General features: G+C 38.5%; 1 long non-coding RNA gene across 1 annotated transcript in view; it reads left to right on the top strand.

Moving 5' to 3' along the window:
* The window catches only part of LOC110400658, a 493,181-nt gene that overhangs the window by 61,429 nt on the left and 405,779 nt on the right, over positions 1-25,973 (top strand). The window contains exon 4 of the long non-coding RNA XR_002440000.1: positions 12,533-12,653. This is a non-coding gene — a long non-coding RNA (uncharacterized LOC110400658). The remainder of the gene's footprint in view (positions 1-12,532; positions 12,654-25,973) is intronic.

Below are 25,973 nucleotides of genomic sequence, written 5' to 3'. Positions count from 1 at the left end.
ACTTTGTAAAGCATTTGCAGAATGTTCTGCCTTCTGGTCATCCCAACTCCTTTTCTTTCTGGAAAGGCAATGTAATTTACAATCTGTAAGGCAGACTTTCAGGGCTGCTTTGCACCTGTTTGTCAATCACAGCTCAGATCTCACTGAAATACACATATTTGGATGCCAAAAGCCAGAGATTTCTGAAATCACTATTTTGACAATAAAACACCCCAGATTTGTAGTAACTGATGAGGCAATTGCATATTTTTATTATAGTGTTTGAATTTTTTATTAATTTAAAATGATACAAAGAAGCTTAGCTGTGAAATGTCTATGCTGACAGGCCTACGTAAGGAAGATGTCAGGAATACGTGTAACTGGAGGATAACTCTTCTAAGCCCAGATCTATCAACAGCAAACCAGAAGGCAGAAACAATGTGAAAATGTTATTTCTCAGTGGAGCCAGTGCCTAATTGACACTTGTAGTCTGCAGTGCCTGTTTCTCATTTAACAGCTTTCACTGTAGAGACACTTCAACTCTATTCCACGTTTTCTTGTTTAGTTTCAATTTCATACTTGACACATCACAGAATCCTAAGGGGAAATACACCTACAACCTAGCTGCTTGTAAACCGATGAAACCTTTCTGAGAGAATCAGTCCAAAAGAGAACTTGATATGATAGAGTGCAGCTGGCTCTATGCAAGGTTTACAACATGCCATCTGAAAACACACTGATCTTTTTTTCCAGGAAAAAAAAAATCAACAGTAAACCTCCAGGTGGAGCAACTTGGTCAGTTCCAGACAGTACATTTCAAATCTGGTTGAGCAGGTCTTAGCATGGTTTCAGAAGTTATTGCCATTTATTTCCTCCCCCCCCCCCCCCCTTCACTTGCTATTTTAAAAAATTACAAATGTAAAATGAGGTTTTGTGCTTCGTGTACGGAACTGTTCCGTCAGTTGAGTCAGTCCCTTCGGGCTAAGTGCCTTATTTTGGGTGAAGGACTTGCGAGACTGAACTGCCTGTATTGAGAGGGTCTGTGTCAAAGACTGGAGATCTTAGGGAACACATCCCAGTCTTGCTTCTGGATGATGGTGGCCAGCAAGAGTCCCTCAGCCCTGTTGGTAAGGATAAAGGGGGCCTCTTAGATGCAGTAGTCACTTGAGAGATTGAGCGCACAGATGTGAGACTATGAAGCAGAGATGGTAAATTAACATGCTCCCTCTGTTTTTTTTTTTCTGTGGACACTTTAAGCACTGAGATAATAAAGATCACCAAGATGGATATATTGATGCTTTTGAAAGAAAGGATGGAGAAGCTTTTACTTGTTTTTTGTAGAGGTTAGTTACTGGAAGTGGTTTAGAAAAGAAGGGGATTCTTTTTTAGCTCAGAGAGAGGAACTCCCTACTCAGCTGGATGCCTTGGTGCAGCTTCCAACCTATTAGCTGGGTCTGTGGCAGTCAGGTGAATAGCCCGAAGGCAACTATTTGCGAATAATTAAATTCAGGCATCTGTCATGAGAGGAAACTGATTTACCTTGAACCTGACGTTACTGGTCGAGCAGCTTCCTTCATGAAAAAAAGGGACTTGTCAAGTGGTCGTGATTTTTTTCTTAGGGTACATAGGGTTTTCCTGGGACGTGTTTTATTTAGTTCTCTTTGTATATGTAGCGTCCACATCCTAGTTGGCTGATACAGGGCTTCCCCATTCCAGCTGCATTGCTTACAATGCAGTGAGCACCACAGGAGTCAGGTGATTTGTGGAAATGGTGCGACAAAGTGTCTGCTCCTGCGCTCTGCTTGGGGCAGGGAGGTCACTTTGGAGGCAAACATGGTTGCACATTAGGCATCACATCATGGATCTGAATTTCTAGTGCCCATATGTCAGTGCTTGTTAGAGATAGAGCTTCAAGTTATGAGCTTGACCTGTTTTGTACAGTACCACCAAATAGCAAATCAGAAGTTTTTTTTAATATATATTGATCAGCAAATAATTCCTGTTTTGATTTCTTCATATGTGAGTGAAATGGAATATAATCTTGGTTAAAAACTCAAAGTATTTATTTAGTGTGGCTAGAAATAATGATGGCTCCTCATTCTGCTGTATTGTGGAACTGGCTGCAGTATTCATGGTGCTGGGTACCCACAGCTGCTCCCTGTCTGTACCCTGCAAAGCATCCCTCAGCAGGAAGCTGCATTTGGAAAAGTGGTATTTTTTTTTCCTCATTTTTTTTCTTCTCCTTTTTTAAATCCATGTTTGCTGCTGATGCAGGAAAGGCACAAAACAGAGAGAGAACTGCAAAGTACAGAGAACTATGGAGAAGTTCTAAGAAAAGGTGAAGAAAGATGAAGAAATGTGGGATTTTGAACTCCAGTGGTACTGAAAGAAACAGTTGTATGTGGTTGGTTGGTTGTTTTTTTTTCCAGTGAGAACATCCAAAATACCTTCCACCTTACCAAGCAAACTTGTTCCCAAAAATGTGGCCAAATTTATCTTTCTTGTCCTAGACTCTCTGGAAGTTAAAATGATTGATATTCTGTGATTGCTGTTTCTCCTTTTCTCCATTTTTTCCCCATCATCATGCTACTTTCTCCCTTTTGTCAAATGTACAATATAGAGCTTACCTACCTTTTATACTGCCATTAAGTACTCTACTGGCTGATATGTTGATTTGCTTGTCATTTTGCTATTTCAAATGTTTTACATGAGTTCTGTTTCTTTGTCTTTCAAATCTTGGTGCTTTTTTTTTTTTTTTTTTTTTTTTAAATAAACATGACAGTAAAGTCAATGCTCGGGTATTTTTTCTTATCGATTCAGAGAGTGAAGAGTCAGTTGGTCACCTTAAATACAAAATTAGTTACAGTTCTTTTCATATGACCGTGTGCTTCATAAGTTGACATGTTGTAGAAGACTTTAAAGAGGTTTTCCTAGTAAAGTACAGATATAGGTGGGGGCATTGGCTTGTTTAGGTGAAAATCAGATCAAACTAGAAAAAAAATCCCCATACCTGTCTTCCCCAGTCAAGCAGTTTTGTATGTGATAGCTTTGTTTTTTCTGTTTATCAAAATATCTTTCAGTTTTTTTCCTTTCACCAAAAGTTATTCTCCCTTGTATTAAGGTCCTTGATCATATTTAAATTAGATGGCAGTGACAGCTCATGTGCAGAGTCACTGTTGTGTGCTTTCTTTGAAGCTTGCTTGATTTAAGGGGCTGGTGAGCAAAGCAGTGTTGGGTTGCCTCCTGCGACATATTTGTCTGTAAGCTGCCAGAGCTTGTATTGTGTACATTCCTGGAAACAAGAAGCCAAGAATGGACAGGCTACATGTGAGATGAAGGGGTTTTAACCCTATCCAACACCATTCAGCTATCAGTGGGAGTGGTCTCACTGTTTTCCGTTGCCTTCTAACCCACATTCAGGTTCTCCAGTCCAGCAGTTTATGCCCTCACACATCAGGCTGAAAACTAATGTGTCTCTCTGAAATAGTTTAATCTGGGTTTCAGATTACATTACTTTACATGAATTTCCATGTTGGTTTGGATACAGAATCGGTGCCTAACTTTCCACTCAGTGTTTGTCAGTGTTTGGCTCAGTTGCCTCATATCCCACATGTTTTCAAAAATACCACTGCTTCTTTCTCTTCAGTAACAGAAGAATAGATCTGCATCCCCACTTTGTGTCTGGGAGCATCCCCAATTCTTTTGAAATCAAAGCTACATTTAGGAAGACTGCTGTACTAGTAGCCCAGCAGCAGGCAGGCCTTTTGGAAAATGTATTTTCTGTGTGTTTAAAGAGAGTGTACAAATAATTCACTTTCCTTTTATCAGTTCTTTTGGGATTTACTTGCTTTATTTTCCTTGTGAAGTTACAGCTTGTTTAGTTACTGACTTAGTTATTTCTCTTCACAGCTCCATTTTTCTCTAATTTCCTTTTTTTCCCTTTCAAACATGGACTCTTGATTTTGCGCAAAATCTGGTCTGTAGATGGCCACAATGGAAGCTGTTTAAAATTTATTTTAAAAGCAAGAAGATCCCCCCTACTGTGAAAATAATCTGTTAAAATAATATGCACAACTGAACATGACCTAGACTTTTTTTAGATTGTCAGAGTTTCTAAAAGGAAGGGAAAGTGGCCTCTCCTTTCCTGAAATAAGGGAATCTTCCAAGGTTAGCTACTCTCTGTGGTATGATAAGTCTTCACTTTCTCTGAAACTCAATTGCAGGAGAAACTTCTTTATTCTGTATTTTGACAACCACTGAGGGAAAGGGCTTGAGGCTAAATCTGAGTCCTGTATCTTGTGTATTCTGGAACTAAAAGCTCTCTGGATTCACTGGAGGGAATGTATCAATGTGTAAGTAACGTGAGGAATTAAAAAATGAAATTGGCTTACATTTGGTTTTAGTGACTGTAAAAAGGGAGTATCCTTCTCGCAAGTAAATGTGGTGTCTTAAATTGCCATACAACTGTTATAGACTGAAAGTTATAATTTCATAAACACGTAATACTGAAATTTGAAACACTCCTTCTGTTATTCAATATAGATATAAATGGAAACAAGACTTTTATTTATTGGTGGAAATAAATACTGTGTTTCCAAAGTGGAGAAATATTTAATGCTTTCAAAATTATTATTATTCCAGAAAAAGGCACAAGGGAGGTCTTCCATGAAGTTGCTGTTCACATCCCTGATGTTTTTTTCTGGGCAGCAGCTGAAAGTTATCACTAGGGTTGAAGAGATTGGTTAGACTGTTCTCACAGCTAACCCCTCGCTACAGCCAGGTGAAACATGTAGGTCATGATGTCCTGAAATGCCAAAACACTGACTGACTGTCTAGTAGCTCTAAGAGTTATACCATGTCTGTCCTGCAAGCACAGCTTCAAGTCCTGCCTGGGTTAGCCTTACAAGCTGAAGTAGACTCAGGGAGGCTTCCTGTTGTTTATAAATATGTCTGTAACACGTGGAACGAATGTGATTTGATTGTCCTTTATTCACATTTCCCATGGTCATAAGTAAAAAACTACAAAGGATATTCTTCCTGCACTTACTGTATATTGTGGTTGTGTATGTTATTACAAGGTGAAAAGGCAATCCTGAATTTAGTGCCTGCTTGTGACTAGCATTTATTTAACACAGTGAACTCTTAAGATGGAACTCTATTGATCATGTTAGTAAGGACAGGTAGTATTCATATTCTGAGACAAAGCAACTGCTGAAATTTCCTGGCCTAGATTCATCTTTGTATTTCAGTAGGAGCAGTGACTTAGCATCTCAGGCAGCATTAGCTAGGCCAAGGCTGATCAATCTGTCTCTGTGTCTTTCTCTATACAATCTGAATGTGGATGGATTTATCATGTTATCTATCAAAAATTTTTACTTGTGTTGTGATAGGAAAATATTTTTCTCCTGACATATAGTCATTTTTGCATGAACAAAAAGTGGCTTGCTTAGTTGTTGAAAAAACTGACTGACCAAGCAACTACTTACCACAAGTATGCCAGGAAGGGAGGGGATGTTTATGTTCTGTATTTTTTCAAATGTCCCGAGTTATTGCTGCTAGAAAAATGGAGCTGAATCCTCAATTGTGTATGATTTATTCGCATGTGATTTGTCAGGTTCTAATTTACTAACTAGCAAATGCTATTTAAATATGTCAAAACCACAATTTCAAGTGTGAGTATGCATGGTAAAATAAACAAGCTAATTGAAAACAGGCAAATTAAAATTCTGATGAAACCATGCCCACTGGTTAAAGCTATTCTTTCAGACTTGTAGTCTCTTACAGTTGTCCAAATACAGTGTCATTTCTCAGAGATGGTCACGAGGGTGCTGCTTCTCTCATGGCTCAGACTCTTGCCTGTATCAGGGTTTTCTAGACTCTAGTGTTGATTCAAAATGCATCAGTACTGTTGTGTAATATGGTTTGGCATCTAGGTTATAACAAACTCACCTTCACCTTTAAAGTATTCTCAGAAACATTAAATGCTTGGAGAATGGCACATGCTTATGTTTTGATTATTCAGATTATTAAATGCACTGTTCAAGTTAATTAGCCATTAGTCATGGATTTTCTGCTTTCTATCATCAGGGGAGAAGCATCAAGTATCAAAGAATACGTCACCCTTTATTACCTTGCCCAAATGTGGTTGCAGAGATACTGAGGTTCACAACAGAATTTTAATTTTACTTTGAATTATTTCTCTTTTATTCCAAGTTTTCAGTGATAACTTTAAACATGCTACTCTGGTTTGTATATTACATCTTACATGTTAGCTATTGTAAGAGTGTTACAAATGCAAGACCATGATTTCGGGAATCATTTTGGTCAAATATCAAAGATCCAACCCAAAATTGTCTTACAGAAATAAACTGTCAATAGGTTATAGGCCAGTTCATAAAACCGTGACAGAAACAAAGTAGGACACTTCGGTTTGGCATGAAATCTCAGTTCACATTCAAAGAAATTTTATTATTCAAGATACGGCAAAATATGTATATTTTTAAGTTCTGTAATCATCAAGTTCAAGGAAAATTACAGGCCCTCAAAATACATAAAAGCAAGTATTTTCCCTGGGAGCTGATGCTACTAGCAAAATAAGTGATGGAGACACTAGGCCAATGAAAAGAGAGTGGTAGCTGACATTGTGTCTCAGCCAAACTCAGGAAAATGTAGACTTCCCTTAGACAAGAAACAGATGAAACTCTCTCAGTAGAGTAACCCCCTTTCCTGCTTGCTCTGAGTTCACAGTTCACATTATTCACCCTTGGGAGAGAACAAAGAAAAAGAAACAACCAGCAGCAGCAAAAAGGAGCAGTTAGGTAACTTTCTTTTTTCCTAAGAATTGTGCTAAAGGAGAAACTGAGGGAAGAAGAGCTGCCTAAGACTGAGGTTCCTTTTTAAACCTCTGCAGTGATCTGAAAGGGATTTCTATTGCATCCTGGAAGTTTCCCAGTTCAAATGTGGGACACTATATTTCTGCAAAGAGAGGCCCAAGATATCACTGGTAAAGAGAAAAAGAGGGATTTAAGTTTGATTAATAGGTGTAATGCTTATAATGCCAAAATTCATTAATGTTAATCTCAAGACACCATATGTAGCACTTCTGTGGTTGAGGAGGGACTTTCTGTTTGGTTTGTTTTGTCAGTCTCTTCCACTTCTGCTTCCTTTGAGACAGTGATATTAGCTGAGCCCTACTGTAGAGGATCCAGGGAGATAATCCAGCTGAAAATTACTATTTTGTTGTCCTGTTGTAGGATTAGGTTTCAAGTAGCTCGGCTAACATGATGACTGCTGCTAGCACGAGGATCTGGGAGATGGGGTAGGACTTCCCTTTAAACCATCTTCTGACATAATAGTCAGAACATGCCATCAAAGATATTTTGGCTTTACAAAATGAACAAATTATATGCTTACAAATTCTTCCAATTTTTAAATAATAAGGCCAGATGTACTTTTCAGAGGTTAGTTTGAGTCCCTGTAATGATAAAAGAGCCAGAAGCAAGAATATCTAAAACAGTCTGTATTCTACATTGAAACAGTTTCCTCTTTGCAAGTTCTAAACTCTAAATCTGCATAACTGAAGTCTTGAGGAATTGAGACATAGAGAAACACTGCTGTGTTGGTGGTGGTTTTTTTAAACATTTGAGCAAAGCCTTGTCATTTTCACGGCAAATCTAGTTCTTCTTTCCTATCCATAGAAGCTGTATTTCTCAGAGAAAGTATGAAGCAAGACTTATACGTTTGGTTAATGTTGGAAGCTAATTGTGGGTGGCTGGGCCTCTGTATTTCCCTGTATTTGGACTACATGTCTGATTTAGAAATTTTGTTTCTCTTAGAGACTTGGTGCCAAATTGCAAGTTTTTTTTTGTTTCAATATAGGCTTCACGAATTTGTACCCTCATAGTAGATTGAAAATCCAAAAGAACTGATACAGGGCAAATGAATGAGACATTTTTGCAACAGTTCCACACATTCTATTGATTCTTCTGTTATCTTGAGCGAAAAGTAATTGTACTAAGATTTTTTTTATGAAGTCTGGGTGTTATTTCCATCCGCTATTGTCTATCCCAAGGGATAAGTCAGAGTAGCTCTACCACTTGCCTTCTGCAAATGTGGACAAGCATGAAGAGGAGAGGCACATATAATGAATTTCTATGAAAGAGTGGCAGGGTCTTTGCCTCTGAGACTATACCGGAGAAACCAGTGAAAAGTTTGTTCTCAGGACATACTAATACTTCTAAGTGAAAATTAAAGTTGCCTAACTCTTTGTATTCTGGGATCCCATGAGACTAATAGTGGGAGAATGGATTCTTGAAATAAATGTATTCCTTTTTTTTCCCAACTGTATCTTTGAAGTTTCAGTGAGGTTTTTGTAGCTTGCCCTCTAGCTTTACTCTTCTGTATTCTTTTTTTCTTGTTTTACTTGTTTAGCTGCTACTGCCTGTGGCCCTGCTTGAAAGAGCAGATGTTCTTGCACTTCTTGTGGGACCCCACCAAGATCATGTAATCTGGGATGTATGACTCCTTATGACCTCCAGCAGAAGCCTATTTTAGCCCAGGCTTTGAATGAAGCAGAATGTCAAGACAGCATAGGAAATTAGCCTGAAACTGAGTAATGAGGGCTGTTGAAAACAGTGTCTGGGGTTAGGAAAATACTCCCTGCCTACAGAATCACAGAAAACATCTTTGGAGCATTCTACTTTTATGATGACCTTGGTCTTTCCATCAACGCAAAGAAGGTACTTTAATACAGTAATCTTGTACACAATTGAAATAAATAATATCAGTGAGTGGTAGTATGACTGGGAACTCACCTTGAAGACCTCAGGTTCTGGGGGCCCCAGCTCTTGATTTGCAGAAGTATTTCTGATTCAAGCCATTAATGAACAAGTTTCTGAACATGATTTTCTCTCCTGGATTTCATAGTCCTTAAAAGAATAATGACGTCATGTTAAATTTCCAATCATTTTCCAGTCCCAGCCTTTGCTGTCAACGGGATTAATCCTGCTGCATGTGAATTTAGATCTCCTCAGAAGGTGGAAAAAAACCTTTGGCACAAGCCTGCACTAACTGACAGAGTTATGTTGACTTGTGTGGAAGATGGTCTAATCTGTTCAGTGTTTGGTCTCAAAGTCTGTCAGATCTCTGATTCTTTCTGAAGCATACATAAAAGCAGTAGTGACTTGCAGGTCTCTTAGCAACAGACCATTTTAGGCCACGAGGAAGAAAGACTTGTAGAATTCAGTCTGGACTCCTGTGACTTACTTACTTGAAGGTCTGCCACACTGTGTATGTTTCTGCTTTGAGCAGTAAATTCTGTATACGCAATTGTACAAATTTTCTCCAGCTGGTTAGGAATACTTGAACACTTACATCTGTCTTATAGCCATGTCCGTTTTCACTTTGATTAGTCATATTCTTGCAATTGAAATATCATCTCAACCTCTATTTTCTTGAGGTGACTCAGTAATTTGGAGCTGCAAGGAGCTATGCTGTAACTCATTAAATGACTCCATTCATTTTGTCTGTGATTTCTGGGAAAGTGGTGGTGGGTCATCTGCGCAGTAGTAGTTCTGGATGAAATCTATCCATTTTCTAACTTTTATATAGATTTTAGAAAGAAAAATGGAAACCTGTTGAATATTCTTAATCTGTACAGGAACTGCATTTGCATCTGGAAAAAGGAATCTTACCACGTGCTACTTACGCATTCTCTTGCTTTAAAGGTTCTTTCACAAGAGTATTTCTTGTGTAGATAGCTTTCAGCGCCAAATCAATCACTAGCTGGGATGCCTGTCATAACAAAAGAGGATTGGTGTTTACCACTAAAATATCATGAAGGACAGATATAAGGATGCTATAAGGGCAAATCAATGGCCTTGATTCCTGTAGATGTATTTCAATGCAATGTCAGCATGATTCTTTACATTTATTATTCCTCTCTCATTTACCTTCTTCCCAAGGACAATTATATCACCACTTCTATTAATTCAAAAGAAAGAAATGTGCTCAGAGCTTTCTGTCCATAAATAGAGAGACATAAATTTTTCCTCATTGATCCAGACTTAGTTTTGTCCTTCTAGTCATGGAAAGGAGCCCAGGTGCTTGTGTCATTCTCTCCACTAAGTTGGGGGTGTTATGATTCTGGTGGGTGGATGAGGATTTGAGCTTCTCAGCACTCACATATTTCTCACTGTAGAAATCTGAGCTCTCATTATCTTTTTTCCAGAAAGTTGCTCCTAGAGTCACTAGCAGGAAGGGAGTGTATCTGTTAGGGTTGAAGCAGTTCCTCAAGGACCAGAAAGGCAGGGAGATGAGAGCTGGAGTGGATTTCAGCCCCTGGAAACCTCTCCACCAGTAGAGGAAGTCACGTTGTTGCCTGAGGAAGGATCTCAGGGAGGCACCTGTCCTCTGGATGGCTCCTTTGTGAGGAAAGATTGAGATTAGATCTGAGTGTAACACATCTACTGCTATGAGTTAGTACATGCTATATTTCTAAGATGGATCAATACCAGTGTGACAGCCATTATCAGTGGAAGGCAAAAATCTTTCTTAGATTTAGTTCTGGCCTGGAGATTTTTAGGAGAACTTGGGAAATACTAAGGTTTTCTTGTGGAGCTTTTTTTCTTTTGTCTTTTTTTTTTCCAACTTGTACATTTTTGAAGAGACTATATTTTGGGAAGTTTGTTGTGTCTTTTTTAAATTATTATTCACATTTCTGATAAAATTTTACAGAAGTCATATGTTTGATATTTTCTAAAATAATTTTTGTTTTTCAAATCTGAAATTTCCTCTTATTTTGAGAAGCCAGCCAACTATACTTAAAAAGCAAATACAAAGTGTGTCAAAAATAGGAAAATAGGCCCCAACCATGTATACGGAAACAAAAGTACTTATACCCAGACATTAGATTTCTTATCTTCATATATTCAATTCAAATTATTTTTGAGATACTGGTATTTCAGCCTATTTCAGAATTGGATAACTTCTCAAAACTTCAACTTTTATCTTTTAACTTAACTTTTTTTTATTTTCTACTCAGCTTTAATTGCCTTAGTATTTTAAATCAGTCTGTGAGTTGACTTGCTTCAGTGTGGCCAGAAGAAAGCCTTGCTGCATAGCGGAGAGCTCCCTGCATTGTTTCTTGCTGATGAAAGCATATCTGTCAACTTTTCTATGTGCCATTCTATCTACTAACTGAGGAGGGGAGATCCTTTCCTTACGTTGTTCAGGAGCGCTAACAAAATTGGCGTGTTCCCTTATGAAGAAGTGTTAGAGAATTTACACACAACAGGTAGGCCTACTCATCTGTGCATGGATGGAGGAGAATATGACACAGCAGAAAATACAGAAATATGGCTTTTGATAACTGAATTTCAGAAAATAAAGGTGAAATTGTAAACTATATTTGGAAATAAGTTGTATTTCAGAATCTGGATTTTTTTTTTTTTTTTTTTTTGTCATGCAGAGTGAATTGTTAGACTTTATTCATCGGTATAATTGGCAAACTATGATACAATGGTTAATTAATCTTGCAGCAGAGAAACAAGGAATAATGATCAAGCTACATGAAATAAATTAGCTATCAGAAGAGTTGCTTTTCTACCAGCAGGTTTCTGTAACATTATATCATCCTTCTTATCTAGGTTACACTTCTCACAGCTGCAAACACTGTAAGATAGAGTGAGGAAGATCCTTAAGCTGTGTTTCAGGCTTGGAAAATAGTGGTGTTGTTCTGAAGAGCCTTTGTTCTGTGTGATGACTGTACAAAATATGTTATACTTTATATTATTTTTTTCAGAATATATATATATTTTCTTCAAAGAAATGGAAAGAAAGCTATCAAATCAGTATTGTATTGTATATCAGTATCAGTATTGGCAGTGACTGAGAGGTAGACTGCACAACTAACCTGAGGATTCTTTTAATGGCATACGTATTTTCAAGCTGTTTCTGCTTTTCTGATTTTGTTTTAATAACCTTGCAAAGTACGGGAGGGAAAGGCTATTCTGTTCTTCCAGCTCCACCCCTTTTCCTACACAATGAACTCTGATACTGAAACAATATAAGCTTTAGGTTACATAGAGGAAAAGAGAGTACACGTTTCTTTCACAAATAGCCCTGTAAAGTAAGAGAAAAAAGAACTTCATAGTTCTCACCTACTTGTTGCCTGTCATTTTAGCAAGGAGCAATAGCCTGATATGATGAGAGAGTCTTACTGCTTTCTAGGAGCGTTTTGTATCAGCATGACTTACATGATTAAACCAGCTTACCAGAGAGGCAAAAAGAATATGCCTATTCTCTGTCAGGAGTCTGCGTGTTGCAAGTCTGCAACTTGAAGTGAAATGTAGGCCTTTGCCCTGGGCACACTGGTCAAACACAAAAGGTGCATAGCTAACAGCCACAAAAATCCACACACTTTCTTCTCCCTTTCTCACAAGTTCTTTTCTCTGTTATTTGCTGTTTAAACTCTTTTTATGTTTGCGTTATACATTCCAACTCAAGTTTTTTTCCTTTTTCTTTAACTTAGGACTGATGTGTGCTTCTTCACCAGGTATCCTGCCTATGATAGTTCCTCTGAGATGTTACTGAATTACAAGGTCTGAGAAATCCTGACCACTAGCTAACAGATCCCTAAGAAGAGCATCAAGACACAAAGGGATGTGTTCCTCGCTGTAAGTCATTTCTCTTCATTTCTCACATTTTTTCACCTGTAATTGCCAATTAAAAAGCCAGTAATGCAGATTGTTTTGCAGCATGTTTGGAAAGATTTTATGCAAAATAAACCCCTACTCCAGAAATCAGAAATATTTGATTGATCTTCATATCTGTGAGACATTACTTTTTATTTCAGTGTCACTCTGCAAGGCTATTGGAATACATTCTCACATGTCAAAGTATCGTTGGTCAGCTAGTGAGCTTATGAACACCATACATTTAAATTTGTGCAGGTTGGGTTTTTGAAAGAGTTTCCAAGCAAAATTTGTATCAAGGAGTTGAGAAAAGTGATCTATTCCACTCTGAAAACTCTGAAGCTGTATTGCTACAACTAGGGATTGTCAGGTCTGTTCAGGCCACCAAATTGGCATGTGTTACATTCACTGCTCTTACGCCTCTCTTACTTTTGTGTCATGTAAAGCACTGAAAAGATATTTTCCCTTCTCTTTTCAGGAATTCTTTAGAGGACGGGAAGGAAAGGGATTACTGAAACAAAAGAAAAGCTGCAATCCAGAATTGTTTGCTTAATTTTATATTAGAATACTGCTGTTGTAGACACTGCCAGGGGATGACCTAGGCTGTATCTTGACTTGATTGCCCTGGAAGTCTGCCAGTGGCAAGACCGCTTCCCTGCTTGAAGTTTAAGGAAAGTGGGGAGAATGGTTTCCAGAGAAAAGTAAAACAAGATTAAAAAGAAGAATCCATCTGAAAAGGTTGTCTTCCTTCTTTCCTCCACTTTCCTATTGTTCCAATGACCGGGGACAGGACAGCTCTTCATTATAGCTTTTATTCTTTCCCTCATTGTTACCCTCCTTTCTCCTTTCACAACCATCTTTTCTGAAGGGCTTGTTGCTGTAGAATTGCAAGGAGCTTCTATAAATCTCACTCCTGCCTTTCATCTGGGTTCTGCTGGTCTCACAAATTGCTGTGACTTAGATATCTTATCAGAAGGTGTCCTGGGTGACTGGAACACTTTTCTACTAACTATACTGCTTTCCCCCATTGTCATCCTCCTCACTCTCTGCACTTCACATGCTGTGCTGGATCAGCACTGAGCCATTGGTAGAGGAGAGGGACTCCGGGGGAAAGGCCTTTTATCTACAAAAGGGAAATGAAACCTTGTGCAGGGCACTCTGGTTGTCTAAACAGCACATCATCCTGATGCTCTTGGCAGGGTTGGTAATCCCTGAATGGATTTCTGAGGCTGGTGCTGCCTTGTGTTGCTGCATGCAAGCCCAGCTAAAGACTTGTGGTGTCCTGGGGAAGAATGTGTATTGTACTACAGAAAGAAAAAAAAAAAAGTCACAGCTTTTTATAAAATGCAGACACCCAGCTCCATCTTTCTCTGAATTTATTTTTGGGAGATTCCACATTCCCATCATATTATGGGTCGTATGTCTTGGATCAAAATACCCTCCATTTTTTCGGACGAAAGAGTTCAGAAGTGTTAATCAGACTGGATTAGAGCATAAGCAGGTCTAAATCAGCCCAGGCTCATTGGTCAGAGTGATTGCAAGTGTTTCTGACTAGTATACAATAGGACCTGTTCCTTTGAAGCAAGTACTGTTTTTCCCTCCCTAAGGAGTTGCATCCTGCCAGAAAGGGAAAAGGGGTAAATCAGGCTGCTGTGAGATGTACTATGCAAATGGCAGCTGAGTTAGGTGTCCCTAGCATGAGATGAGGATACCTCACCCTCAGAGCTACTGGTCTACCTGCCTGTTGTTGCTGCCCAAACTGATGCTGTTAATTTTATGAGACCTAGGGTAAAAAAAACCATTTCAATTGTTATGATAAATAGATTTTATATTTGGCCAGAACTGTACTAACAGATTCTGGGTTAGGAAAATAGCTGGTGGGGAAAATGCAGTGCCACATAGCTCAAGCATCTTTGGATTTACTCGGAGCAAAACCACCCATACTCTGAGAGAGCATCAGAGTAGATAGAAAAGCCAAACCCCTTGCCCGTCACAGCAGAACCTAACATGGAAATTTATTTTATTGGAAGGAGCTAGTCTCACTATATAAAGTGCTTCCTTACTGCCTGCATACATTTGTTGGATGTTTGAGAGGTACCTGTCTTCTGTTTTGGTCTGAGAAAGGAGTAGACTTAAAATAATGCAAATGCATGTTTTATCATAGCAGCATTAGAATCATAGAATCATTTGAGTTGGAAGAGACCCTTAAAGGGTCCAACTCCGCTGCAACAAACAGGGTCATCTACAGCTAGATTAAGGATAGGTCTTCTACCTCTCTGGGCAACCTGTTCCAGTGCCTCAGCACACTTATTGTAAAAAAACTTCTTCCTTATATCCAAACTAAATCTTCGCTCTTTTAGTTTGAAACCATTTCCCCTTGTCCTGCTAAAGAGTCTGTCCCCTTATTTTTATAGCACCTCTTTAGATACTGAGCTCTCAGGTCTCCCTGGAGCCTTTTCCTTTCCAGGCAGAACAGCCCCACCTCTCCCATCCTGTCCTCCTAGGGGAGGTGTTCCATCCCTTGGAGCATTTTTGTGGCCCTCCTCTGGACACACTCCAACAGGTCCATGTCTCTCCTGTACTGAAGGCTCCACACCTGGATGCAGTGCTCTAACTGGTGTCTCACTAACACAGAGTGGAGGGACAGGATCACTTCCCTCGCCCTGCTGGCCACGCTTCTTTGGATGCAGCCCAGGATACGATTGGCTTTCTGGGCTGTGAGGGCAAGCTGCTGGCTCGTGTCCAGCTTGACATCCACCAGTACTCCTTTTTGGCAGGATTGTGCTCAATTTTTTTTCTTGAATTTCATGAGGCCTGGGCCCTTTGCATGAGCCTATCTAGATCTCTCTGGGTGGCATAGATTATGTCATGCCAGAGAACAGATGATATAGAGATGATAAGCAGACTGTTATTTATCTCATTCAGAAGTTACAAGGGCAGGTAAACTTTCTAGGGATTGTCTTCTGAAAAACGGAAAACGCCACTAATTTAATAATAACTCACATGAAGGTAATGTAGAAAGAGGTCACTTGCAAACCAAAGGTAAATTCAAGGCAGAACACTGGAGCTTATATTTGGATTAAATTTGTTGTAAATCAACCCTGAAGATTAAAGGTCAGACTCTCTGCTGGGAAAATTGGATCTAAAATGTAATATTAATCCAGCAGACTCATTTGAAAGATGTAAATTCATTCAGCTTTTTAATACTGAGGATGGAGGATGGGATTTTTTTCAAAATATGAACACTTGTTGCAGGTATCTAATAGTCACACGTATGTATAAGATTTTTTTTGCTAATGACTTACAGAATTCAAAACAAGGTCATGAGCAGCAATAATGAACTTGATTACAACCAGTGACATGCTTGTAGAGAAATGACCACGCAGCTTCCTTTGGGAAGATACTATTACATTGTTGATAATGACCAGACATGAGGAGATCATTTGAAGCTGTTGCCTTGTGCTGAGACTTGACTTCAATAACTGACCTGATGATGGGAAACTTTGAAACAAAGAGTTGAAATGGTGATATACAGTTTAATGCACTGTTCCGTAGAATGAGATCTTCAAGTACACATAATTTATACTGGAAAGGTTTTACCTTCCTAGTAACTTCAGCAAATGCCCCAGGACTGTTCACCTGTCAAAAGATTCAAGCAAACATCAATCAGTCAATCGCACAATGACTATTACGTATTATTTCTGTTTTTTTTTTTTTGTTCTCATCTTTCCAGTTAAAGAACCTGAAATCCTTTCTTTTTCTTCCACCTTTGGCTCTTGCATTGTTCATATAGGCATATTTTTCTAATGCTAAGAGAATATATGACAATATTAATGGCAAAAAGAGAAAGCCAGAAACTAAGTAGGAACATTGTCAAATGCAACATAATATTTGGAAGATGCTTTGGTTGTGGTTAACAGTGTCCTACCATGAGGCTGAAACAGTGCGCTATTCCTCTTGCTTTCCTCGATGCTATTAAAGGAACACAAGGTTGTCATATCTGGGAATTATATTATCAAGTGTAATGATTAATGGTCAGATAAAGATAAATGTCAGTTCAGGTTGGTGAGTCTTTGAAACATGATTCCTGGAGGTGTTTATAGCCAATCTGGATGGGGCCCTGGGAAACCAGATCTAATGCCCAATCTAGCAGTTGGCAACCCTGCCCCAGCAGGGCATCTAGAACTAGATCATAGAATCATAGAATCATAGAATGGCCTGGGTTGAAAAGGACCTCAAGGATCATCGAGTCTCAACCCCCCTGCTAAGTGCAGGGTTGCCAACTACTAGACCAGGCTGCCCAGAGCCACGTCCAGTCTGGCCTTGAATGCCTCCAGGGATGGGGCGTCCACAACCTCCCTGGGCAACCGGTTCCAGTGCATCACCACCCTCTGTGTGAAAAACTTCCTTCTAATATCTAACCTAAATCTCCCCTGTCTCAGCTTAAAACCATTCCCCCTTTGTCCTGTCACTATCTACCCTCACAAACAATCGATCCCCCTCCTGTTGATCTTGATGATCCTTCCAACCCAAGCCATTCTATGATTACCATATCACTTACAGACTAGTTTTATGTCCCTCCTCTGGACATGCAAGAAAAGAATTTCCTCTCATAAATCCTCCAGTTTCTGCAGCTAGACTTAAAGACACATTTTTAAAGGCTAGATGGAACTGAAGAGAACCAGAAAACTCAAAAGACATCAATAACATCTGTTTGGATGTCTTATAGTAAAGAGACATAGAATACTTCTGGCATGTGAGAAAAGCTGCAGCAGAGCTCTCCAGTGCGGGATTCACTGACAAAGAACTATGTGGAAAATAATCTCTGCGGATTTTTCTGGTAACAGAGGTGTATAATGATCCACATAGGTGTGTCTGTGCATTTCTCTCACATACTTGCACGTAGATATGATACTGTGCTCAGTCATTAGCTGTCCTTATATTCAGCCATATTCAAACATAATTGTTACCGAACTCCGGCGACCCTTTATGTATTACCCTTGCACGTAAAGAACCGAAACCCGGTTCCTGGCCAGCAACTGCACGTAGCATCAATATGATGAGCAGCAAAATGGTGTTTATTGGTAAAAGTTACAGAACTATATAGTATTTCTTATCTTTTTACTAGACTGTTCCAGAAGCTCATACAGGCTCCTGGCCAATCATATTGAATATCCCGCTTCTGACCTCTCACTTCCGAAAGGCCATATACGGGGTTGTTATACACCTTGTTATGAAAACAAAGAAGGACAGCCTCTCCGTGTTACAACACAGGTTCAAGTAAAGTAGGTGAACCAACAGCAAGCATATGGGGAAGGACCTTCCGTGTTACAACCCGAATGCCCCGTAACACACCTGATTCAACACATAATGCTCAAGAAGATGTGAAAATATCTGCAAGAATCCTAAGCATGCACATTTACACAGAAATTTTCTCTTGTGCAGACACAGGTAGAGTTATGTTTTCAGGAATTCACACACAGTAAAATACAATAATGACATATGCTGCCTGCCATGAATAAATGAGTTGTTCCAACCTCATCTTTTGTAAAGGTTAATTACAAAACTCATTTGAATGTACCAAATTCTGTCTCCAAAATTCTTGTGTTCTGAGGCCTGGAAGTTGGCAGATGACATACATTTATGAGTTTTTATCTTGTGTTTGTTATGTAAATGACAGGCTTCAGAAGTGCAAAGATACAGAACTGCTTTTAATTTATGAATAGGCAAGCGTGGTTTGGGACGTACTCTGGTTTTCATATGGCTTTGAGAATCTCCATACTGTTGTTCTTATAACTGCCAGGCAAGGCTGTGGGCTCTCCAGGGGTATGTCAATCGCCATTGTATTGACTGGCTGTTAGGAATTGTTTTCAGATTTCTGCAAGTGTTTTGTGACAGAGCCAAAATGTATGAGTGGGGGGGAAAAAAGTGATAGAAACTGATATTGGAAACAGCAATTTTAAAAAAAAGTCATAAAAATCTTCACATTCATCTCCACAATGTTATATGTAACTTCTGTAAGATTAAAAGAAAGCACAGGATGAGCATGTTTCATTACACGTTTCAGTCTGATTTGCCATGCTGAGAAAGAAGTGAAGGAGAGTGACCAGGACAGATGGGATACGGACATGGTGTGTGATGAATGAGTCAGATATTCTGCATTGTTGATACAGCAACAAGGCCATCCTAAAGTTAGAGGGTCTTAGCACAGAGTGCAGCATAATCTGGAAAAGTTCTTGAGTTATTTAGAAGTTTTGCCTACAGTCGCTCTTAGGAACTGAATGGGAGTTGCTTTTTGATGGTTTGTGTAGCAATCATAGTTTGAGCAGGAGCTTCCCTTGTACATCTTTCCTGTTTCTAAAGTACACTGCTCCCAGTGTGCGACATTCTCAATTTTTCTAATGATGCACATGGTTATATGAGCATAAGCACTCATGTAAACACACTTGACCAATGCACTGGGTGTCTTGACATATCTATCTTTATAAATTCTGAGCCTCTACACAACTCTTCAAGGACAACTCAGTTGCACAGTGGAAATGAAGAGTTTCTGTGTGCTAAGAATGTCAGTCGTGCCAGATCACATTGTGACTGTGAGATGCTGATAAAAACTAGTTTACCATTTGAATAAGAGTCTCAGAAAGAGAAAGCATCATGCAGTTTTATTGTACTTTTCCTATATCTCAGGTTGGATTTAAGATCTGATTAAAAAGAGCCCATAGTTTGCTCCAGAAAATGTACACGACCAATTCTGCACCTCTTCCAATGATCCAACATTAATATAGAAGTCATCATTTACATACCAAAGGGATTCAGACAAATCCTCTGCAGTCTATTAACAGTGCAATCTCTTGAAGGGCAGGAATGAGTGCAACAGAACCAAAGCATGAAAAATGTCACCTGCTTTGTCTACAGCTTCCTGTAATCATGGCTTAGGGATCCACCTCTGAATCAAGCAATCGTTTTTCAGATGTTCAGACTGGAATTCAGTCCCAATTGGCTGCTAGGGACATTGTCTTTAAGCAAGTAGTTGAGATGTTTGGCAAACGAAGTTTTAGTGCATTCCCAGAAGCTTGCTTTACTGTCCTGTAGGATGTTTGTATTATATTGCTATGCAATGGGAACAAATAAGTACTTTTTGCTTTTTTTCCCTTTAACTTTTTTTTAAAATATAATTGACCACAGCCTCAGGTAGCTTTGATTTTGAAATACACCTTGAAAGAAAAATATTGGATCTTTCTCAAATTATGCTCCAGTATGCTTTTAGATTTAGAGAGAAATTCTGAACTTTATCTGTGTATGTTTGCAAGTCCTGCCAACAAAGACAGCCTTTCAAAAGTGAGTAAACAGGAGCTGTAAGAACATTCACAAAACTTAAAACATTAAAATACATACCCTTATTTTTCTGCTATGAAACAAAGTTAAAAACTCTTGTATCTAGAGTTGGTCAGGGTTATTCATCACTGCTACCAACTCCTGTGCAAAGTTGCTTTGACAGCTGTCCTGAAAGCTAAAAAACTTCTGCAGCTGCCCTTTGCTTCATGCAGTCATATCATGTTGCATCCACATACATTCTAAGGATCTGCGTTTAGCCACAACCGTAATAGCATAAAGGTTAAGAAGGGCTCATACTAATTACAGCAGCAGAACAAGCCCTCAAACTATGCTAAATCCATGTTTCTTGCCAATCTAACCTCAGCAGTGCAATACTTGGTTGCTTCTCTGGAACTATTTTTTAGGATTTATTTTGTCCCTATCCTTGTCCCATCTATCTCTGAGACCTGTTCTCTGTTTATTCAGTTCTTTTTCTGATTCTTCCTCTTTGTTACTTTTTCCCAGGTGACTGAGCACTAATTTTTTTTATGCACTTAACATTTCTTCACACTCGCATTACAAGTTTCTGTCTCTTCTTCAGTATAATCTTTATAATTTTTCCTAATGTCTTTGTTCTTGCATTTCCACTTAAATTGTCTCCTGTGTCGCTTCCATTTGTTTTTCTTCTCCAAGATTTCTTGAAGTGAAAAGTCTTTTGACTTCTTGGTGTAGCAAATCAATGTGTCTCCCTTTTCCAGTCTGAGACCCGCACCAAAAAGGGATTCTTCAGCTTGTCCTGTTGAGTCTGGGAAGTTTCTTCAGAAGCATAGAATAATGCAACTTATTCACTTATCTATAAAGGACTTACAGCGGTCTTTACAGAGGAATCTGGCTATTTTTTTTTTATGTACATGTATTTCTAGAGAGGGAACAGCTCCAGCTGTACAAGAATGACCTTCTTATTCCTTTTGTCTGCTTTATGACTATTGCAAGCATGCCTCATCCAGATCTGTCACCCCTTTCTTAGCTTTAATTTTCCTTTTAGTAGTGGGTAGTAATCAATACCCTTTCACTGCATATGGTGTTCTTCTAAAGTTTAAATGCTAATGATACCATTTGGCAAGGTGGGCTGCAACAGATTAGACAATATAACAGTAAGTTGGAAATGGTTTAAGCTTTCAAATCTGTTGTGTTTTTTTTTGTTTTGTTTTTTTTTGTTTTCTTTTTCCACGAGATTTTATCATGATTCATTTCTCTTTCTAATTGGATTTTAACATGTATTTCAAAACCTGAAATGATGAGGAAATAGATTGCAAAGAGCTTTTAGGAGCAGGCAGCCCCCCCAAGCTGTGTTTAATTTTTAGCATGTGAGTAAGCAAGGACGTGAAGATTCACAAGAATGCTGAGTATCAAAGTGATTCTGCCTTTGAAATCCAGTGATTAATTGCAACAATAATAAGCAGAATGATTAAGCTGATTTACTTAATTCCTGCTGCAGCATTGGAATAGCTCAGTTGAGCAGGATACTAAGGATGACTTTTACCCCTGCTCTTCTACCCTTTATCTAAGTCTGTCATCTACTGTTGGTTTACTTTATCTTGTGCAGGATGATTTGGTGAATTAATTTAAGACTCTTTCCACCAGAAATATAATAGGAAGGTAACCAATTGATTCTCCTTCTGAACAAGAGCAAGTTTCTAAGTCCATGTGAAAAGGATCTTCTCGTCTCTTCCTTGGAGCACTCAGATGTGCTTGTTGATGGTAGGGGAAGTCTGGATGATCAGCTTAATATGTGGGCCGTTTCTGGACTCTCAAGTGGCTGAGTCTAAAGTAGGAGCCTGATCTGGTTTCCATCCATGGGAGATATCTTCATGTACCATGGCAGATTTCAGCTTTCACAGTCTTTATGTCTATATTTCAATGCAATCATTATAATGGCATAATAGTCATTAAAATTCTAAGTGAGTTTCATTGTTTGCTTTGGGACATTAAAACACAGATCATATACATCATGGTAGCATTCCATCCAGGTTTTGAAAACAGTTTCCAGTGACAAATGTGTTCCACAGTAATTGTTTCTACAGACATATTTCAGCTTATAAATTTCCATTATTTTTCAGTTTTTCAAAGTAAGCAAATAATATTTACTTTGCAGCTGAGACTTTCAGATGGGTTTATTCCACCACAAGAGCATTACCATACAGTGAAAAAACAGAGAAAAAGGGATTATAAGTTTCCAGTCAGTCTCGGGAGCTCTGGTGGCTTGAAAACGCAAAGATACTGAAGCCTGTGTGGAAAGAAGGGGATTTGAATGCAGTGAGGGTTACATAAGCTTCTTAATGCAAAGAAGGAAGAGACTCTGTTCCATCAACTTGTGCTGTTTTAGGAGTAACAAGTTGTAAATTTGGTGGTGCTTCTGTACCTGTTGTATTACAAAAGAGAGACAGTGAAATCCTTTTGCTGCATCATAAAATGGCTGTGATGGCACCTATACCTTCCTAGATGACTCCACAGCCACAAAAGAGAACAGAGCCCGATGCAATCATTGGATTACCTCTTCTCTCACATAACAATTTCTTATCTTGGTATTTGTGTATATTTGAAATGTGTTTGGTATTTTTTTTTTGCTAGTCCTACATTTAAAGATAATTAGAATCCTTCTTGGCTCAAGAGAAAAGACAGACAATGGCTAGTTTCATTGTCTGCCTAACAGTCAACTCTGTGACATGCTTACCAAGTAACAGCATGGCTATAGTTGAATGTGTTATAGACATCTGAATCCTTGTTTTTGATTCTATCTCCAGTATCATTCCATGAAATATGAATTGTATGGAAAGAGATCAGAGTGATATAAATGTGGTCAGACTTAATCATATGCAACATCTTAGCCATCTGGGAAATGGGCATATTTTTTCAGTAGTGACCTGATATAGTAGCATACTTTAGAGTAGTAAATGGCTGTGGATTGACTTCATTTCCACAACCCTAGGACATTATGCCAGTGGCCTCAAGAGCATCCTTTCATTCTTGCCCATTCTGAAGATTAGGAGTAAGATCTCAGATACAAATTTTGTGCTAGAGTTCTCTGACATTTATAAGTACAGAAATGAAAATAGCAAGAGAGACATAACACTTGTTTGGGATGGAAAAAATGTATATTTAGCCTCACCACAAACCAAGATCTGTTGGTGTATGTCTGATACATACGTTTCTTTTGTGATATTTCAATTCTTTGCTCTTAAACTCAGCTGTCTTTTGGAAAGATGGAGAAAAAAATATTTTTGTCTATCAAAAATGAGCTGGACAAGGTCAGCTTAGAGGGTTGTAAAGAAAGCTATCACTGAGGTAGGTGAAATGTGAAGATAACATCCTTTGTTCATTGTTCGATCCTTTTTGTATCTCTCCTCTGTCCATCATGCCCATCTTTGTGAGAAGGGTTTTCCATGAAGAATCCATAAAATGCATGTTTGGTAAATCAGATGTGCATCAAATTGCAAACTATATATATATATATATATATATATCCCCTGAATGTTATAGACTTATTTTTACAATAAGGAATATTTAGTACTTTAAGCTTCAATACATAAAAATCTACACAGGTGCTGTAAATTTTAGACCAGATGGGCTTCTTAGATAAGAGACAAGAACATACTGGATACAGCAAAACAAAACCTAAATTTTTAAAGGTTTTTTTTTTGTTGTTGTTTTTTTTTTTTTTTCCCAGAGTGTTTGTGTGTTTGTTCTCATGAATACATTAATGGAGAGTTGTACTTCTGTCTCTAAAACAAACACAAGACAGACATCAGATGTGCTGATTTCCCCGCATTGTTCTGACAGACCAGGCCACACCAAGCCATATGGATAGATTAATATTCTTGAGGTACCAGCTTTCAGAGATATTCAGGCCTTTTCCTGTCAGGCATAACATTACAGAAGAACAACTCTTTATAGTGGTGATTTATATTATTCCAATATCTGTTCTCCAGGAGTTGAAATGTGACTGTGAAATAGCTATTAGTGGTAGCTCCTCACCTGGGCTAGTCTCAAATGAGTGACCCAGAAGTGAAGTGCAGTCTGCAGTAGGTGATTGGAAGTAGCTAAATTATTTAAAATGAAAGTTCTGGGTTATATTATTCACAGTTTTTATGGTAATAATTTCTAGATGAAGCATCATCATAGTGCAAGGCTCAGTGTAGACAAGCATGCAAAATCTCAGTCATCTTCCATTTTGGAAGATGGATATCTGAGTGGATCACTCATTCCCAGGAACTCAGTAGATCTCAGGAATCCTAAAATTTTCCCCTGCATTCACAGTGTTCCCTCTCTTCTTCCCTACTTAAAGTACTTTATTATAGGAATGAAACATTTATTCTATTTTCCGGGAGGACGTTGTCTGCTTTCCCTGGTCAGACTGTTTGCTACAGCTGCATCTAAGAAAGGCGTGTGCCATGGTGGCAACATTGTGATGAGGGAATTTTGGAAGAAAAATGCACATACAAACCAAACCAAGTCAGATTTACTTTCAGTGTGCCTTACAAATTTTCAGCTTTTCATCAGAGAATGTTAAGAATTTCAGCTAAAAAGAATTTAATAGAGAAAATTGTTATAAGCATTCAATATATGCCATTTTTTCAGAAATGTTTTGTTTTGTGAGAAACTCATTATTTCTTGACAAGTGAATTTCAGAAGAAATTGTCCAGAAAGGCCCTGTGTAACTGGAAAAAAAAAATGATAAGCCCAAACCAAGAGAAATAAAGGCCCCCCAGCATTTGTGAGATCACACAAAAAAGCTGGCAAGGAGCAGAATTAAGTCAAACACAAAAAGAAAACTTTAGAGTTCACAGGTCTGTGTTTTTTACAAAGACAGCTTACAAAGGAACTTACTACAATATTCACATCCAGTCTGAAGCACTGCTGGAGTCCAGTACATCTCCACTTTGTTTTGACCCACATCTCACATTTTAACTGAGGTGGTAGCCTTTAGAAACTTAACTTTGACATCTAAAAAGCATAAATCATAGACAGTACCTAAGCTGGGTAATTGTTTATCTATTGAGGCAATTGTTTTAATTTGTTGAACAATAATCTGCAAGCTCATTTGACCAGCCTTCAGCTCCTAAATGAAGAGATGTATACCTTGAAATTATGCATAGATTTAAAGGACTCAAGAGCTCTTAGCAATCTCTGTTTTTGCATGTCTGCTGCCCACTTTATCCATCTATTTTGCAAAAGGATGGGCTTTGTTTCCATCACAGGAGACTACTGCAGGAGCATTGTGCTGCTGCTAACTAGACTCAAGTCTATTAACGGCCTTGTTAACTGAATCTAAAAAGTACTTAGAGACATTTTTGATATGCACATGCATTTGATCATAGAGTTGGAGAGTACTCTTAATATGTCTGATCATATATGAGTTCTTCATATGCTCTTAGAAAGTAAAAGCACCAGCAGCAAGCTCAAAAGAGAACCCCACAGTGGTTTAGATTTAATGAGATCTTATTTTCTCATATAATGAAATAATCCCATTGTAATGTCAGTCCTTTAATTTCCCCGAGAGAACTTCAGAAGGCCACAGTGTAGGTGGTTGCTCCCTATCACCATGAAACTAAGTTATTTACAAAGCATGCATCTCTCTGATGATTTTTTTGTAAGTGGATGGGATGAAGCATGCTTCTGCATGTCTCAAAATGGGTGTGAGTGTGTGTGTGTAGGAGTCGTGTTAAATTCATACTAGGTAGCGTTTCAAGAAATGACTGAAAAGGTCACAGACATTAATAGCCTACAGAACAATTCCAGAGTACAGAATTATTCACAGCTGCCAAAACACAAAGAAAAACAATAAAAAAGAATGATGGAATTCAAAGGTTTGAAACAATGGCATATTCTGTTATTGCTGTTGTAGTTTTGTGCTTAGCTTTTTTTAAAAAAAAAATCCTTTTGGAGGTGGGGGTTAATTTTGAGCTGTTTTTTTTGCTTTAATCTTTT

The sequence above is a fragment of the Numida meleagris genome, chromosome 5 (assembly GCF_002078875.1).
Source record: "Numida meleagris isolate 19003 breed g44 Domestic line chromosome 5, NumMel1.0, whole genome shotgun sequence".
In the NCBI taxonomy this organism is placed as follows: Eukaryota; Metazoa; Chordata; class Aves; order Galliformes; family Numididae; genus Numida; species Numida meleagris.
This window is presented reverse-complemented; position numbering and strand designations above follow the sequence as displayed.